At 44.3% G+C, this 13,017-nt stretch overlaps 1 protein-coding gene across 2 annotated transcripts in view; it reads right to left on the bottom strand.

Annotated features, from left to right (window-relative positions):
• The window catches only part of itga9 (integrin, alpha 9), a 499,978-nt gene that overhangs the window by 416,631 nt on the left and 70,330 nt on the right, over positions 1–13,017 (bottom strand). The gene's annotated exons all lie outside the window — the stretch shown is intronic.

Below are 13,017 nucleotides of genomic sequence, written 5' to 3' on the forward strand. Positions count from 1 at the left end.
TTTTATGTTTGTGATTATGCAAATGAGTTTGGGCAGAAACTTGAACCATAGCTTCACTTTGGAAAACCAGTGCAATTTGTGCCTAGTTTCCTGATTGCACCCAAAGTGGAAACTCTACTCCTGAAAATTTTTGATTCTTTTCTTTCCATCTTTTCTTAATCTCCAGTCGGCCTTTTTGAGCAGCACTGAATTGTTTGAATAGTTGTTTAAATATCTCAAATTACTGGACGAAGAGGCACTTGGTATTGCCATTGGCTGTCACGAGGTACATAAGTTGCATATTGAGATGTAAAGACAGATAGGCAATGGAATTTTGCTTTCATAACTTCGTTTTTCTTATCTTTTACTTATCCTGTATGGTTTTAGGCTTAAAATATTTGACAAAAAACAAAGACCTGTGACATATTACCATAAAATACAACATGGCCTTTGAGTACTGGAGTGAAATTTGACCCCTTTGGACCCCTATTGCACCCTTATATTTTGATTCCTCTCCTTAAAGAACGTAAGAAAGCATGGAATGCTAAAAGGAGACCATTTTAGCCAGCAAGCCCTCCTTCCACAAACCATGTTCCATCCCTCTGTCAAAAACTTTACCCCAACTATTTAACCTCCTGAGGGAAAATTCTACAAAATTTCCACCTGGTCTTCAGTGTTATGATGCTAAATTCCAGAGTGTCTATCTGCCTTGACACCTCAATATATACATTAAAAATATACAACCCATGTACATTGTCATATATATGTCAGCTTGGCCCAATGGTAGCAGTTTTGGTGCCTCTTAATCAGAAGATCATGAGTTCAAGCTTCACTCTAGGTCTTGACCAAATAATTTAGGCTGGCACTTCAGTGTAGAACTGAGGAGGTGATACATTGGCACAGACAATGGCCCCAAGTTTCCCCAACCCCTTTTTCCAGCGCACTTACCCGTGGTGCGCTGACTTTCTACTCCAAAAACGGCGCCGAAAACATAGCTGCTGATTCTCCTCACTCCGTGGACCGTCCTAGGGTCTGGCGCAGTGTGGCAGTCACAGTTGGGGGGGGGGGGGGGGGGGGAGCTACAGCCCTGCGCCAAAAACAGTGCCAGCAGCTGTGCGCATGCGCAGTAGCTCCTCGCCCTCCCAGCGCATCCCGAAGCTCGTCGCCCCTATCCCTGGCCGAAGGGATGACCCAATGTTCGCCGCCCCTATCCGGGGCCGAGTGGCTTGCCACACAGGCTGGCCGCTGTTTTCCCACGCTCACTTAGACTCCAGTTCAGTGTGTGCGCGGTATGTGCTGAGGGAAGCTTGCCGGGGAAGCAGGAGCTGGAGCTGGAGGAGCCACGGGGGGGCGCGGCTCGAGTCCAATGTTTGCACCTTTCAAACAGTTCCATTGACATGCCCCGGAGGACTCTCCTGCTGCTTGTTGCGAGCCTCCCACTCCTAGCCCTGGTCGAAGGGCTTCACGGTACATGCTGCAGTCGGTGAGGTAGGACTTTTTATTTTCTAGTAATTGATTTATTTTTCATTTATTATTGATGATGGTTTTATGCTTCTTTAATATTGTTGTGAAAGTGTTCAGTACTTTGCAAAATCCTCTCACTTCCCTTCCCCGCCCCCCCCCCCACCCACACCATCTCTGGCTACCTGCACTGATTTCTTAATTCACTGCAAGGTTTTTCTGAACGGACACAAGTGGCCACATACGCTGGCCTAAGTTAGTTTGGAGTAACTTTTAGCTGGCTAAACTTGCTTAAATGGCCAAAGCAGACGTAAGTGGCTGGTAACGCCCCCTTTTGAGAAAAAAAACGAAACTAAAAAAAAACCTAACTAACTCACTTACACTGGAGCAAATTAAATGGGGAGAATTGCGATTTTTAAGTTACTCCAAAAAAATCTAGTTGCTCCAAAAAAAATGGAGCAACTCCTGGGGAAACTTGGGCCCATTAAACCTGCTGGGTCAGGTAAACCTGCAAGTATGCATCATTATATGAAAGCGTAGGGTTTTTAAAAATTTGTTCTCAGGATGTGGCGGGTCATATGTATTGCCTTGAGAAGGTGGTTATTCACCTTGAATCACTGCAGTCCTTATGATGATGGTACTCCCACAATGGTTTTAGATAGGGAATTCCAGGATACTGAACCAGTGGTGATATCCTTCTCGGTGTTGAAGGTTGCAGGGAAGTGAAGTGAAACAGGTTGCTGCAGTGCATCCTGTACAACTTTCATACTACAGTCACAGTACACCAGTGATGGAGAGGTGGTTATTAAGTTCAGTGACGGAAACACTGATCAAGCAAAGTGACCTGTCCTGGAGGGTGTTAATTTTCTTTTGTCAGAGAAAATATTCTTAGTATGGGGGCAAGTAACTCTGACTACTGGTGATTAGTTTATAAATTGGCCATTTGTTTTTTTTTAAGATCATTGTTAATGATGTCTGCACTAAATTTTCATATTGACTGTTTTCCCTTTAAAATGTGCTCAGCAATCGACTCGAAAGCAAATGCTCTTTAACTTGAGCTGACATGAAACTGTTCATTTAAAGAGTGTCTTCCTGAGTGGTGAAGATTTATAAATTAGAATGGAACTCACCCATGCAGGCGAGTGGTGAGTATTCTATTATATTTTGGGCTTGAACCTTGTAGATGTAGAGAAGCTTTGAGATGGTCAGGAGATGAGCCACTCATTACACAGTACCCAGCCTCTGCCCTGCTCTTGCAGCAACAATGGCTGGTCCAGTTCTGGTTCTGGTCAGTTGTGATTTCCAAGCTGTTGATGGAGGGAGGGGGGGTGGAGGGGGAGAGGGGGAAATCGACGATGGTAATGCCATGGAAGGGCAGGAAGGATTTTTTGCGCCTTTTCTTCTTCAAGGTGGTTAATACCTGGTACTTCTGTGGTGTGAGTGTTACCTGCAACTTGTCAGCCCAAGCCGGAATGTTGTCCAGATCATGCAGTAGGTTGGCATGGGCTGCTTTGTTATTGGAGAATTGTAAATGGAGCTGAACATTGTGGAATTGTCAGTAAACAGTCCCACTCCTGACCTTATGACAGAGGGAAGATCATCAACGAAGCAGCTGAAGATGGTTGGGTCTAGAACATTGCCCTGAGGAATTCCTGCTTGAGGACAACCACAACCATCTTCCTTTGAGTCAGGTATGATTCCAGCCATTGAGCGTTTTCCCTTTGACCCCTTATTGACCTCAGCTTTGAACTCCTTGATGCCATACTCGGCTGGAAATTAGCATCCATGATGGTGGAGACCTTAAGAGGAGGCCAAGTAAGATCATCCAATTAGCATTTTTGCTTGAAGATGCGAGCAAATACTTCGGCTTTGTGCTGGGCTCCACAATGGTTGCAGATGGGGATGTTCTGGAACCAACTTCTCCTGTTAGTTATTAGAGTCACCAGCACCAGTGGATGTGGTAGGGCGACAGAGCTTTACTCTGATCCTCTGGCTATAGGACTGCTTAGCTCTGTCCTTAGTCTGCTATTTTTAGTAGTTATCTTCCAGGTTGCCCTCTGTGGTAGCTCCTGGCCCGTTCGTCTATAATCTCCATTGAAGTAAAGTTAATCTCCCAGCTTGATGATAATTGAGGGATATGCTAAACCACGAGGTTACAGATTGATGGTAGCCATTTTATGCATTAAAACTGTATAACAGCGCTTCATGGATGTCCAATTTTCGACTGCTAGATTAGTCTGTTCCATGTAGTAGTGGTAATGACACACTACACGATGAAGGATGTCCTCACGGTGGAGATGAGACTTTGCAAAAATGAAAACTGTGCAGTGGTCACTTCTGCTAATGCTAGCATGAACAGATGTGTGTGACAGGTAGGGTACTAAGGGTGCGATCAGTTACTTCATGTTGTTGCCCTCACTACCTGATACAGGCCCAGTCAGGAAGCTGTGTACTCCAGGATGCAGCCAGCTGAGTCTGTGGTGGAACTATCCATCCATAGTGATGGGCATCAAACACCCCGCCCAGAATACATAAGAACATAATAGGAGCAGGAGTAGGTCACATGGCCCCTCGAGCTGTTCAATAAAATCATGGTTGATCTGATCTTGGCCTCAACTCCACTTTCCTGCGTGTTCCCCATAAACCTTGACTCCCCTATAGTTCAACAATCTGTCTATCGTGGCCTTGAATATATTCAATGACCCAGCCTCCACAGCTCTCTGGGGTAGAGAATTCCTAATATTCACGACCCTGAGAGAGAAGAAATTCCTCCTCATCTCCGTTCTAAATGGACGACCCTTTATTCTGAAACGATGCGCCCTAGTTTTAGATTCCCACATGAGGGGAAACATCCTCTCAACAGCTACCCTGTCAAACCCCCTCAGAATCTTATACGTTTCAATAAGATCAACTCTCATTCTTCTAAATTCCAATGAGTACAAGCCCAACTTGCTCAACCTTTCCTCATAAGACAACCCCTTCATCCTAGGAATCAATCTAGTGAACCTTCTCGGAACTGCCTCCAATGTAAGTATATCCCTCCTTAAGTAAGGAGACCAAAACTGTACGCAGTACTCTAGGTGTGGTTTCACCAATGCCCTGTACAGTTGTAGCAGGACTTCCCTACGTTTATGCTCCATCCCCCTTGCAATAAAGGCCAACATTCCATTTGCCTTCCTAATTACTTGCTGTAGCTGCATACTAACTTTGTGTTTCATGTACGAAGACACCCAGATCTCTAAGCTCTGGAATTTTCTGCCTAAACTTCTCCATTTCTCTTTCCTCCTTTAAGACACTCCTTAAAATATCTCTCTTTGACCAAGCTGGAGAGAAAGCAGGAATGGGACACTAAAGTTGCATGATCAACTATGATCATATTGAATGGTGGTGCAGTGTCGAAGGGCTGAATGGTCTATTCCTGCACCTATTTTCTATGTTTCTATGTTTTATAATGCTCTTGTGAAGTGCCTTGAGACTATTGCTATGTTAAAGGTACTATATAAATGTAAGTTGTTGTTGTTGAAAGTTGCAATATATGTCCGAGATGTTCTTCATTCTTGAACTTTGTAGCAACTGAGTTGCTTGCTAAGCCACTTAAGAGGGCATTAAGAGTTAACCACATATAGAACTAGAGTCACATGTAAACCAGACTGAGTATGGGGTGACAAGCTCGTTTCCCCAAAGGAAATTAGTGAACCAGTTGATAATCTTGGAAGCTTTCAGTTATTTTTCTGTAGCCAGCCTTTCTCACATAGAATACAATCTAATATTGTGCCTCTGCTTTGTCGGTGGTCTCCATTAACACCTATAATAGTGTTCAAAGCACATTAATGGCAAATAGATTTCCTCCCAGCTGCTTTTCTTGTGAAACTTGTCCAAATCTTACTACAGAATCTGCTTCCCAAGAGTCCATTCCAGAAGCTGCAGGCAGAGAGCACTGGTAAGCTGGTTTTAAATTCAGGAGGTTTATTTGTTTTACTCCTTTGCTTCTTTAAGTCATTAAGGAGAAGTCAAGCTTTATTTCAAACAAACATCTTCATCTCAGAGCCCGCTGCTCCAGTCACTGCTAGGGTTTCTAACTCTGGCATTGTTGGAGGTTTCATCTCATGGCCTTCCGCCTCCAACACCCCACACTCACGCATTTTCTGTTTTTATTTCAGATTTCCAGCACCGGCAGTATTTTACTTTTGGATTAATCTTTAATTCCTGGACACTCCAGGGCAATCCGAGAGGATGGCAAATTTACTCACTATTTTTCAGCTCCTACAATGACTGCTGCCATGTACTAAACAGATGCACAGGCCATTGCTCAGCTTATACTCTAGATGGCTCTGCATTTGGAGTCAACATTTTTGTTGCTTCAGCCGAGCAATTCACCTCCAATGCCAAAATTCACAATGCAGTTGTTGGGGGGAATCCTTGCAGCTTTCTAGACAGCCCACACCAGTTCTGCCAAGCAGTTGACGCACTGCCTCAGATAAACAGCGATCCACTAGGGCGTTTGTTATGTTACTGTTGCCATGGACACTGCAGTAGGTTTGTGAGCTAAAAGTCATCTGTTAAAAAGCCACTCGAATTTTATTTAAAAAAATCATTCTTAACAGAACCCCAACCACTTTTATGCTGAAGTGCTTTGCTCTAAATATATAACTTCAATATATAGTATAGCTGCATGAGGATGCATTGGCCTGTGTTAAGTATATTTAGTTCACGTGATCCAGTGGTACAGTACATTGATTCATAACGTTTGCCGCAGTTGGCCAATGTGGTGAGCTCCCACTCTTGGCCAGGGTGTCAGGGCAGCTCGGGAAAAATTGGAAGCAATTAACTGAGGTGGGTTCACACTCCAGCTGGCAACCAGTGATGAAGCTGCCTTGAAAAGGAACTGGGCGTGGGGTCGACTGGCTGAACTTGCAGTCTGGAGCACCGGGCGTTGTGGGAAGAATGTAGCTAACTCGTAAAACAACAGTAAAAATAAATGGAAAGTGAGAGGAAAACGAGAGATAAATTTAAAACAGCAGTTTGAAAGAAAATCACCAAGCCATGATTGTACCTTGCCCTTTGTTGCTATCATACAGTAAACAGATTTCCTGTCAACCAGACTTTTCTGTAAAGTTGTATAAATCCTTACGCCATGCTCCAAATCATTAACAAGTGTTAGAGCATGCTAGCACGCGTGGTGTGTGAGGTTTCTCAGTTAGATTGGTCCGGTTTATTGTTACTTCTGCTACAGGTGAACAGTGCCGTAGCAAAGAGCAGCTTCCAATGTAAACTTAAACAGGAAGCAGATGTTTCATTGTTCAGGGTGTGCAGTATTTTCTGATAGCAGCTGGTTCTGAACTGACACTCATGCTCGAACAGATTGATGCCCCAACAATTCTTTTTTTAAACCAGTCAAATTTTTATGATGCCTTTAGTGAAGGAGATATTAGTAGGGGGAGCAAAAACTTGGTGGGTTTTAAAGAGTGTCGTAAAGGAAGAGAGGGAGGTGGAGAAGCAGAGAGCTTTAGAAAGGGAATTCCAGAGTGTGGGGCCTAGGTGGCTAAAGGCATGGCCGCCAATAGTGGGGCTAAAGGAAAGGGGATAGACAAGAGGCCAGCATCAGACGAATGGAGAGGGGGTTGCAGGGCTGATGGAGGGGATACAAAGAGAGGGAGGGACAGCACAATCAAAGAATTTGAACATCAGAATGAGAATTGTAAATTTGAGAAGATGGGGCACCGGAAGTCAATGTAGGTCAGCGAGCAGAATGGATGAGCAGAACTTGGTGTGGGTTAGTTTACAGGCATCAGAGTTTTGGATGAGCTGAAGTTTACAGACGAGGAGGATGTGAGGCTGGCCGGAAAACCACAGCAATTGTTGAGGCTGGAGGTGACAAAGACAAGGGCGAGGATTTCAGTGGCGGATCAGCTGGGGTGGGAGCAGAGGCAGGTGATATTACAAAGGTGGAAGTAGGCAGTCTTTGTGATGGAGAGAATACAGGGTTGGAAGCTCTGCCCAGGGTGAAACAGTTTGTTTCAACCCGAGACAGTGGCCGGAAATGGAACTGGAATCCGTGGCAAGGGTATGGGGCTTGTGGCAAGGACCCAATGTTTAGCTGGAGGCAACTGTGGCTCATGCAAGATTGGGTGTCAGACAAACAGTCTGACAACAATGAGGAAGTGGAATGGTGGAGAGGTACAGCTGAGTATCATCAGTCTACATATGGAATCTGACCCTATCTCTGCGGATGACAAGGGGCTGCATGTAGACGAGGAAGAGGGGCCCATAGATCATTCCTTGAAGGACTCCAGAAGCAACGGTGCAGGAGAAGGAAGGGAAGCCATTTCTGGAAATGCTCTAACTACAATCGGATAGGTAAGAGCGAAACCAAGTGATGGCTATCCCACTGAGCACGATAACGGAAGAGAGGCCGTGGAAAAGGATGGTGTGATTGACTGTCAAAAGCTACAGTGAGGTTGAGAAAAAAGAAAAGTCTTACATTGATAAAGCACCTATGCCAAAGCGCTTTACAGCCAATGAAGTACTTCTGAAGTGTAGTTACATAGGGGTCAAGTTTCAGCCTGAGTTGCTCCTATTTTTTTGGAGCAACTAGCTTAGAATGGAGTATCTTAGAAATTGCAATTCTCGGCCTTTAGTTTGCTCCAGTTCTAGTGAGTTAGAACAGTTTCATTTTAGAACAGATTTTTTTTTCCAAAAGGGGGCGTGTCCGACCATTTATGCCTGTTTTGCAAGTTTAGGCAGCAAAAACTTACTCCAAACTAACTTAGAATGGAGTAAGTGAAGATTTTTTGTATGTTCAAAAAAACCTTGTCTACACTTGGAAATCAGGCGTATGTAACAAAAGATGGAGGGGCGGGGGGAGGGGGGTTTACAAATATTAAACACTTCACTTTTACAAATAAAGAGCCATCATCAATAATAAATGATAAATAAATCAATAAATAAACCAATAAATCAATCCAAATAAATTAAAAAATAAAACATTTAAAAAAAATTAAAAATCACTCAATAAATGAAAAATTATTTCTACTCACCTGCTGCTGCACCAGGGAGAAGGGGGGGGGGGGGAAAGAGAAGAAGATTGTGGGGGGGGGGGGAAAGAGAAGATTGGGGGGGGGGAGAGAGAAGACGATGACGAAGAAGCTCCGCACGCAGCCGATGCCGGGCTACCGCCACCGCCAACTCATCGGGCGGGGCCCACCCCAGCGAACTGGCCTAAGTTAGCGTGGAGCAACTATTAGCTGTCCAAAGTGGCCTAAATGGCCAAAATGGGCGTAGGTGGTTGGTAATGCCCCCTTTTGGAAAAAAAGACTAAAAAAATCCTAACTAACTCACTTACACTGGTGCAAATTGAATGTGCAAAATGGGGATTTTTAAGATACTTCAAAAAATCAAGTTGCTCCAAAAAAAAATGGAACAACTCCTGGGCAATTTTGAGCCCATAAGAACATAAGGAACAGGAGTAGGCCTACGGCCCTTGGCACCTGCTCCACCATTCAATAAGATCATGATCTTCAACCTCAACTCCATTTTCCTGCCTGATCCCCAAAATCGCTTGATTCTCCTCGAGTCCAAAAATCTATTGCTCTCTGCCTTGACTATACCCAACGACTGTGTATCCAGAGCCCTCTGGGGTAGAGAATGCCAAAGATTCACAACCCCCCGAATAAAGAAATTGCTCCTCATCTCAGTCCTAAACAGCCGATTCCTTATCCTGAGTCTATGCCTCCAAGTTCAAGACTCTCCAGCCAGGGGTAACAGCCTCACAGCATCTATCAACCCCTCTCAGAAACTTTTGTTTCAATGGATCACCTCTTTTTCTTCTAAACTGCAGAGAGTATAGGCCCATTCTACTCAATCTTTTCATCACAGGACAATCCTCTCACCCCAGGAATCAATCTTTGTTGTACCGCCTCTAAGGCAAGTATATTCTTTCTTGGGTTTGGAGCCCAAAACTGTACACAATACTCCAGGTGTGGTCTCACTAAACCCTGTACCATTGCAGCAAGACTTGTACTCCAACCCCCTTGCAATAAAGGCCAAAATGCCATTTGCATTGAGAATTGCAATACTTGTTAACTTTCTGTGTTTCGTGTATACCCAAATCCCTCTGAACAAAAACATTTATTAGTTGCTCACCATTTTAAAAATATTCTGCTTTTCCTTATACCTACCAATGTGAATCAACTCACATTTCCCCACATTATACTCCATCTGCCACCTTCTTGCCCACTCACTTAGTCTATCTATATCTTTTTGCAGACCTTGTCCTCTCCACAGCTTACGCTCCCACCTAGCTTTGTATTGTCTGCAAACTTGGATACATCGCACTCGTGTTGTAATAAAGGAAAAACAGCAGCTAATTTGCACACAGCAAGCTCTCATAAACAACAATGTGATAATGATCAGATAACAGACTTGAGGAGCGGTGCAGAAGGGAAGGATTCAAATTCCTGGGGAACTGGAACCAGTTCTGGGGGGAGGTGGGACCAGTACAAACTGGATGGTCTGCACCTGGGCAGGACCGGAACAAATTTCCTCGGCGGAGTGTTTGCTAGTATTCTTGGGGAGGGGTTAAACTTAAATGGCAGGGGGATGGAAACCTATGCAGGGAGACAGAGGGAAGTAGAATGGGGACAGAATCAAAAGATAGAAAGAAGAAAAGTAAAAGTGGAGGACAGAGAAACCCAAAACAAAAATCAAAAAGGGCCACATTACAGCAAAATTCTAAAGGGGCAAAGTATGTGAAAAAGACAAGCCTGAAGGTTCTGTGCCTCATTGCGAGGAGTATTCATAATAAGGTGGATGAATTAACTGCAAAGGCAGCAATTAATGAATATGATACAATTGGCATCACGGAGACATGGCTCCAGGGTGACCAAGGCTGGGAACTCAACATCCAGGGGTATTCAACATTCAACATTCAGGAAAGATAGACAGAAAGGGAAAGGAGGTGGGGTATCGTTGCTGGTTAAAGAGGAAATTAACGCAATAGTAAGGAAGGACAATAGCTTGGTTGATGTGGAATCTGTATGGGTAGAGCTGCAGAATACCAAAGGGCAGAAAACGCTAGTGGGAGTTGTTTACAGACCACCAAACAGTAGTAGTGAGGTTGGAGACAGCATCAAACAAGAAATTAGGGATGCGTACAATAGAGGTACAGCAGTTATCATGGGCGACTTTAATCGACATGTAGATTAGGCTAACCAAATGGATTTCCTGAAGTGTATTAGGGATGGTTTTCTTGACCAATATGTCGAGGAACCAACTAGAGGGCTGGCCATCCTAGACTGGGTGATGTGTAATGAGAAAGGACTAATTAGCAATCTTGTTGTGTGAGGCCCCTTGGGAAAGAGTAACCATAATATGGTAGAATTCTTTATTAAGATGGAGAGTGACAACAGTTAATTCAGAGACTAGGGTCCTGAACTTAAGGAAAGGTAACTTCGATGGTATGAGACATGAATTGGCTAGAATGGATTGGAAATTGATACTTAAAGGGTTGATGGTGGATAGGCAATGGCAAACATTTAAAGATCACATGGATGAACTTCAACAATTGTACATTCCTGTCTGGAGTACATAAGAACATAAGAATTAGGAACAGGAGTAGGCCATCTAGCCCCTCGAGCTTGCTCCGCCATTCAATAAGATCATGGCTGATCTGGACTCAGCTCCACTTACCCGCCCGCTCCCCGTAACTCTTAATTCCCTTATTGGTTAAAAATCTATCTCTCTGTGACTTGAATACATTCAATGAGCTAGCCTCAACTGTTTCCTTGGGCAGAGAATTCCACAGATTCACAACCCTCTGGGAGAAGAAATTCCTTTTCAACTCGGTTTTAAATTGGCTCCCCCGTATTTTGAGGCTGTGCCCCCTAGTTCTAGTCTCCCCAACCAGTGGAAACAACCTCTCCGCCTCTATCTTGTCTATCCCTTTCATTATTTTAAATGTTTCTATAAGATCACCCCTCATCCTTCTGAACTCCAACGAGTAAAGACCCAGTCTACTCAATCTATCATCATAAGGTAACCCGCTCATCGCCGGAATCAGCCTAGTGAATCGTCTCTGTACCCCTCCAAAGCCAGTATATCCTTCCTTAAGTAAGGTGACCAAAACTGCATGCAGTACTCCAGGTGCGGCCTTACCAATACCCTATACAGTTGCAGCAGGACCTCCCTGCTTTTGTACTCCATCCCTCTCGCAATGAAGGCCAACATTCCATTCGCCTTCCTGATTACCTGCTGCACCTGCAAACTAACTTTTTGGGATTCATGCACAAGGACCCCCAGGTCCCTCTGCACCGCAGCATGTTGTAATTTCTCCCCATTCAAATAATATTCCCTTTTACTGTTTTTTTTCCACAAGGTGGATGACCTCACACTCTCCGACATTGTATTCCATCTGCCAAACCTTAGCCCATTCGCTTAACCTATCTAAATCTCTTTGCAGCCTCTCTGTATCCTCTACACAACCCGCTTTCCCACTAATCTTAGTGTCATCTGCAAATTTTGTTACACTACACTCTATCCCCTCTTCCAGGTCATCTATGTATATTGTAAACAGTTGTGGTCCCAGCACCGATCCTTGTGGCACACCACTAACCACCGATTTCCAACCCGAAAAGGACCCATTTATCCAGACTCTCTGCTGAGTAAAAATAAAATGGTGAAGGTGACTCAACCGTGGCTAACAAGGGAAATTAAGGCTAGTGTTAAATCCAAGGAAAAGGCATATAAATTGGCGAGAAAAAGCAGCAAACCTGAGGACAGGGAGAAATTTAGAATTCAGCAGAGGAGGACAAAGGGTTTAATTAGGAGGGGGAAAATAGAGGATCAGAGGAAGCTTGCTGGGAACATTAAAACTGACTGCAAAAGCTTCTATAGATATGTGAAGAGAAAAAGATTAATGAAGACAAACGTAGGTCCCTTGCAGTCAGATTCAGGTGAATTTATAATGGGGAACAAAGAAATGGCAGGCCAGTTTGTCATGTATTCAACCATCATTGCAACCCATATATAAGCTGAACTAAGTTGTACAACTTGAGAACATTGACCACAAGGGGGTGAACTTGTGGGAGACACTCCTAACCTGGACTTTCAGGTATAAAAGGGGAAGCTCCACCCACCTTCATCACTTGAGGTCTTGGTAATAAAGGTAACTGGTCACAGAGTGACCTTCTCTCAAGTATGGGCCTCGTCTGCATTTATACTGTATAGGAAGGACATATCATTGGTGACGAGAAACTGGGATTTAAACCACGCGAGCATGGCCACTAGCAGCACAGAAGAGAGGTACTGTGTTGGTGATGATTGGGATGACTTTATTGAGAGACTACAGCAAAGTTTTGTCACTAAGGAATGGTTGGGACAGGATTCGGCCGACAAACACAGAGCTCATCTCTTGACGGTTTGTGGATCCAGAATGTACTCCCTGATGAAGGACCTTCTAGCGCCAGAGAAGCCGGCGGACAAGACGTTCGAAGAGCTCAGTAAGTTGATCGGGGAACACCTTAAACCAGCGAGCAGCAAGCACATGGTGAGACACCGGTTTTACACGCACCGGCGGCGAGA

The sequence above is a fragment of the Pristiophorus japonicus genome, chromosome 1, assembly GCF_044704955.1.
Source record: "Pristiophorus japonicus isolate sPriJap1 chromosome 1, sPriJap1.hap1, whole genome shotgun sequence".
Lineage (NCBI taxonomy): Eukaryota > Metazoa > Chordata > Chondrichthyes > Pristiophoridae > Pristiophorus > Pristiophorus japonicus.